General features: G+C 36.9%; 1 long non-coding RNA gene across 1 annotated transcript; it reads left to right on the top strand.

The window, feature by feature from the left end:
* The first annotated feature begins 518 nt into the window (after positions 1-518).
* On the top strand, positions 519-3,153 carry LOC131539351 (uncharacterized). Its single transcript, XR_009270832.1, has 3 exons — positions 519-674; positions 893-926; positions 1,735-3,153. It is a non-coding gene; the product is annotated as an uncharacterized LOC131539351 (long non-coding RNA).
* The last annotated feature ends 3,311 nt before the right edge of the window (positions 3,154-6,464 follow it).

Below are 6,464 nucleotides of genomic sequence, written 5' to 3' on the forward strand. Positions count from 1 at the left end.
GGCCCAAGGACTGTCATTACCACATGCTAAAGTGTGACGTATACCACAAGCCACAGGCCATCAATACACACCGTCACACACAGATAATAGACAGCCATTTTGTACCCCAAATAATTCCAATTCTGCTCACTACAGGCACATTTAAGGTCCAGAGATCATTTCGGCAGAGGCAGAGCGAAGCTGAATGACTGACTGGTAGCCGTCATTATCAGACATGTTCCGTTCGACATGCGAGTCCAGACTGAGGAGGAGGTGAGAAGGGCCCATGTTCAGTGAGCGTGTAATGAAGCCAGGTTTGGATCAGGGTCACTGACTCGAGTGCCATTTATTTCTGCAAGGAGACTAGTCTGCTGTGTGCTTTAAATTACTGCGGACGGGCTTGGTGAAACCTGGATTACTTGGCGCAGAGTGAGTAGACGGTAATATACTTGTGAGTAGTTGACATGAAATTTCAAGTGGTGATAGTTGTTATGCTTCATCTAAAACTATTTCTAATTCTTTTATAGGTAGTAGTTTACTTAAAAATGAATATTTGAATATCCATTTGTGTACATTCAAATGTTTGGAGCCTGGTTTGGAGTGTCAATCCACCGTAAAGCAAGAAGAAGAAGACGCGTCACGGGCCGGCTGTTGTGAACGAGCTCAGGACAGTTGGACTGAGTGGCGGATCAGAGGTAAAAAAAAACAATATAAATACTGTTCAGTTTCTTGCACAGACCGATTGTTTTGTGTCTTTAGACCTCAATGTATCGTCACGAGCCGCAGGGTTTAATTTGATTTTGTCTGTGTATGTTTTTTTTTCTCTCAAAGCCGTGGGTACCATTGACTGACATTATATGACTGACAGACTGCAACTGCAAAGTTAAAAATCTTTGTTTGTGTTCTACTGCAGAAACAAAGACACCTACATCCTGGATGCCCTTGGAGTAAGCAGATAAACATCAAATTTTCATTTTTGGGTGAACTATCCCTTTAACAGTTTTTGGTCGGTAAGGCTTTTCAGTGTTTTTAAAAGAAGTCCCTTACCAAGGCCTTTTCTATGCATTTAGGTGCATTTATTTAATTAAAAATAAGGTAACACTTTATTTTAATGTGTCTATTATAATAACAATAAATTATGCATAATTACATGCAAGGAACCCTAAGCCAAACCCTAATCCTAACCCTAACCATATAGTAAGTACATGTAGTTAATTAATATTACTTAGTACTTTTACACTGAGTATAATTACACTGTAACAAGGAAACCTTAAAATAAAGTGTAACCAAAAATAATACAGTAAAACAGCAGGCCTAATATTCCTGTAATGGCCAAGCTGGCAAGTTTTCAGTGTCACACGATCCTTCTGAAATCATTCTAATATGCTGATTTAATGTTCAAGAATCATTTATTATTATTATCAATGTTGAAAACAGTTGTCCTGCTTTTTCAAGGTTTTTCAGGATTTCTTTGATGAACAGAAAGCTCAAAGAACAGTGTTTATTTGAAATTGAAATCTTTTGTAACATTATAAATGTCTTTACTGTCACTTTTGATTCACTGAATGCATCCTTGCTGATTAAAAGTTTTACTTTCTTTCAAAAAAAGATTGACTCCAAACTTTTGAATGGTAGTTTAGTGTTCAAAAGTTGTGATAATATGAATTAATGTCCCACTATGCACTATGACTCAGTATCTGCATCTGTGAATGTGTGTGTGTGTGTTAATAATTGTAATTTGTGTTCTCCTCACAGACCCTCACTGTCTCAGTGTTCCGGCCTTCAGGACAGAAGCAGTCATCCATAAACCACATCGTCTAGATCTTTATTTATTTTGCCACCAATCAACTCTGAGCAGCCTGCCGGACAGCTGCAGCAAGTGAAGTCACTTTACGCTCATTAGCATGGACAAGAGATGAGACCCTAGACACACACACACACACACACACACACACACACAACACAGATTCTCTCCTTCCACCCATTTATGAGTGTGTCGTGTCTGTGCATGTAGCACTAAGGAGCTCCAGAAACGTCTCTCCAGATTTCAATTGTGGGTTGGCATTCTTATGTTTGCATATATATTTATGGTCTCAGATATTTTAATGTTTTAATGGATACAGGTTTGACTTCCCAGGAGGGAGCGAACAACTTCAACACACACTTATACATGAAAATGAAGGAAGGAAAATTTGAGCATAGGAGAAGGAAAGTGGAGGAGATGAGATGAGAGGAGAACAGATGGTACGTGGTGGGATAACTCATAAAAACCGCTTTTTACCATTGCAAAACTAACTTTCCAAACAAAAAAGTACCATAAATCATACTATGGTATTGTGACAGTACTTTACTTTATATACCAAGGTAATGAATGACTAACATGGTATATTGCAAAAAATACGTGAAATGTGAAATTACCATGTTAGTCTGAAAAACATGTACTTTTATTTCTTATAAGCATAAATGAAAAAGCTAACAAGAATATAGAGACATATGTTCTTGAGACACCTTGCAGGTTCATCTTGAGCAGAACATGAGCAGAAAATTGGATTTCATGAAAATTCTATTTTAAATATGAAAGTTTATCCTCAGAGTGTGTGGAGAGAATAAAAAAACCTAAAGGAGCGATGAGGTGAGCACGGGTATGAAAGCAATAAGAGAGAGGAGGGAGAGATGGTTAGAGGATAAAAGGGAATTGTGGGGCGGAAAAGTGAGATACGAAAGGCTTGTCAAGTGGAGGGGAGAGATGCAGGGCTGTGTGTTAGTTCCTCTTCATTTGCTCTCTGTATGTGGTGTAGAGGTCAGGCTGAGAGCTGGGACTCGGGCCATGAAGGAGAGAGCAAAGACAGCCTTAGGCAGGAATACACTCACCCTGTACACACTAATGTTCTGTCTATATATTCCTCTATCGCATAAACATACACTCTGTTTATGCTAATGTTCTCTTTCTCTGTCTTAAGACACATTTACATGTTGATATTTGGAATATATGGGATTAATATATTACTGTATCAGTGTTAAAGAAAAGAAAGACCTTTGAATAGCTAGCTTAAAACAGTTGCCAAGTTCTTAGACATGTCAGTTATATATGGTACACATATTAATCATTCTCAAAAAGTTTTTAAATAGCACAGTCATGCAGGGATCCTCTTTCTGATATAACATCATCTGTTTCCCCCCTGCACATTTCTGCAAGTTAATTTGAGTTTCCAGTTAATTAATTTCACATAACATTTTTGGTTGTTGAGTAAGCAAGTAAATGAATAAATAAAAATAAACACATTTAGCAGTTAAGCATTATTCCTACAGTACTTAATTGTTTGTTTTTTTGGTCTTCATTATGATATCAGGATTTTTTTTTTTTTATAATATTTTTAAAATATATTTTTGTTAATAATAAAGCAGATCCATTTAAGTCATTGTATGTACGAATTTATTTTGTAGTGTATTTTTGAAAATAATGAGCATCATGTTACTTAGGCTATTTTTTATGATCTGAGTCCCAAATAGTAATGTATGTTGCATAGCCCTGGAATTGCATAATGTAGTGATGTCAGACAGACCTGATAGATAAAATACAGAGCCAGTATTCAGACATGGATGACACTGTCACCTCATTTCAATCTTCTAAACATGCGGCGACCCAAAGATTCCTCCATCAAGTGAGTTCTGTTTACCTTCACCTCAGTAATCATGGGATATAATCAGCAGATGGAGCGAGAGGGACTACGCTGTTTCCATTTCCGAAATCAAATATGTGCTCATCATAAAAAAAAAGAGGACAAAAAGAAAAAAGCCATCAGAGAAATCCATCAGATCAGCGGAATAAATCTAATTTCCCTACAAATACATCTGTAATATTTCAAATCCACAGCCCGGGTTAATCTAACGCTTCATTTACATTCAAATAAAGCCAAAGCCGTGTCTTATCAATAATAAGAAGCCAGTGGAAAAATAAATGAAGTTTAAGGCGGTGGAGGGGAGAGAGCGCAGGGTTTTCTTGTGTGTTTTATTTTCAAAGAGTCAATAAAATATAAAGAGACTCAATTATTCTATTAAGCTGAAACATTGCATCATCACTGAGCGTTACTGAGTCAACAGAGATCTTCGGCCGTGTTTGATGAAGTTTGGTTTTGACAGAGCATACTTGATAAGCAGAGCCTCGGTTGGAGGTGTCTGTTTTACAAATGAATGAGAAAGGAAGGGAGGAAGTATTCTCTGGAACTATGTTATCTTCAGTGGTGTTTGCTATTAAACTTTGACTTGGCACTCCTGCACCATTTGTGCTACAGGCATGAATGATACCTCAAATCATTGTGCTACAATTTTTCGACACGGTCAGACATAAATACTATAAAATTACTTGAAAGTAAATATAAGATTACAGTCAAGAAGGAATCCGGGGCTGTTCAGTGTTCTAAATGAGGTTAATTTTGATAGGAATTCATGCAATAGCAAAGGATATAGCCATGTCGGTCACGTTTACCAACAGAAAGCTGCTTTGCTGGAATTTCACCAGTGTAATTGCATCTTTCAATGGCGGAAGTTTACCCACGCAGATTTCGCAGTGGGTTCAAGATGGTCCCACAGAAAGCTGATTTGCTGAAATTTCACTAGTGTGATCTTTACTGTTGTTCAGCTAAATTTCGCAGGTGAAATACAATCATTTCAAAGGGATTCCTTGTAATGCCAACAGATTTAGCCACGCAAATTTTGAAAAACATTCACTCAGATTCGTCACGTTTGCCAACAGATGGCTGCTTTGTGAAATTTTACTATACACTGTAAAAAGTGAAAGTTGACTTAACTTAATTTTAAGGCAACGGGTTTCCTCAATTTTTTTAAGTACATAATAATTTTAAAAAAAAAGTTAAGTGAACTTGACAATTCAATTAACTTATTTTTTTAATTATCATTACTTAAAATTTTTAAGGCAACGGGTTTAAGTCAACTTATCACTTTTTACAGTGTAGCGTGATTATACCTTTACCACTGTTTTGCCGAATTTTCATAGGTGAAATCCGGCAATTTTAATAGGAATTTATGCAATCTGGAATTTTGCGTGAGGACGAAAGATTTCCCTATACAGATTTTGCTACAGGTTCAGGTTGGTCATGGAGATTTCCTGCGTTAACCAACAGAAAGTTGTTTGCTTTAAAAGGTTTTATTTTTTTTCTATATGAGCTTCATATATTGCAAAAGACAATGGATCTTTTAGGATGTAAAAGTTTGCTGAAATTTAGCTAATGTGACCACACTTTTGATTGTTTCTGTGATTTGGCCCCAGAGGGCAGGAACTTTCTATCATAAGTCTTACATTAAGATCAGACAAGCTCTAACTGAAATGCCCATGGTTAAAACACCCTAGCAACCAGCCAGAACCACTTTGCAACCTCATAGCAATGCACTTCCAAGCACTTCCAACACCTTAGTAAAAGCATAACAGCACCCTACTGTCATGGCGGCAAGCACTCACATTTTGTTCAAAAAATTGTACAAATTTAGTTTTTACAATCTTTATTATTATTTAATATTGTTCCAGGAGGAAGCTGAGTGTAGAGAGAGAGAGATAAAGAGAGATACTCTTTCTCCTCTCAGGGTGTGAGATGCATGCTGACTACACCACACTGCAGTAGTGAGGTCAGATCCTCTTCATCGTAATGAGACAGGAAACTGCAGTGCTCACACAAACCTACACTTCCTCAATGCTACTTAACACACCTCTGTTTTTTAGTGCACACACAGACAACACAGTGCATTTCAGGTACAGTAAAACATATACAGTATGACACATCATGCTTCTGTTGACGGCATCACACAGTGTGTCCATGTTAAAAACAACACAGGTGCACTATTCATTGCTGTAGTCTCAAATGACGTACTATACACTGTATACTTGGCAAAGCATTTGGATTTTTGAAGGGTGATGATGTTTCAAATGGAACAAAAGAGTAGTATTGCTCCTTGTTTGGTGTTGCTGCTAAATTTAGCATGTTAGCCTACCTGAGTGGAATGGCTTTTTTTTACATTTACATTTTTGCATTTACTTTTTACACAACTTTTTACAAACTTTCAGTATCGTCAGCAAGCTGAATATCTAGACAGCGCAGTGAATGTTTATGTGGTTACCAATGAATTGATTAAATATCCAGTATTAACTAAATATTTTCTATACATTTTGGCTCTAATAAGATTTCCCCAATAAACAGGAAATAATCCTCCATGATTCCAGTTCTTTCCAACACTGGAAACATGGAAGTACTCTTCTTCTCTATCTTGTGTCATATGTTCTGTGTTTTATGTACCCTGGGGAACAGAGGGTGTGCTAAGCAGCACAAAAATGAGATGGAATAGTGTAGAAATATGCGAATTTGGATAAACCTATCCATATCAGATTTCAGTTACTTACAATAAAATGAAATGCTGCCAGATGGACAATTTCATTCAACAAAAATGAACACAGGTGCACCTATTCAACATTGTAG

This window comes from Onychostoma macrolepis, chromosome 04 (genome assembly GCF_012432095.1).
Source record: "Onychostoma macrolepis isolate SWU-2019 chromosome 04, ASM1243209v1, whole genome shotgun sequence".
NCBI lineage: Eukaryota > Metazoa > Chordata > Actinopteri > Cypriniformes > Cyprinidae > Onychostoma > Onychostoma macrolepis.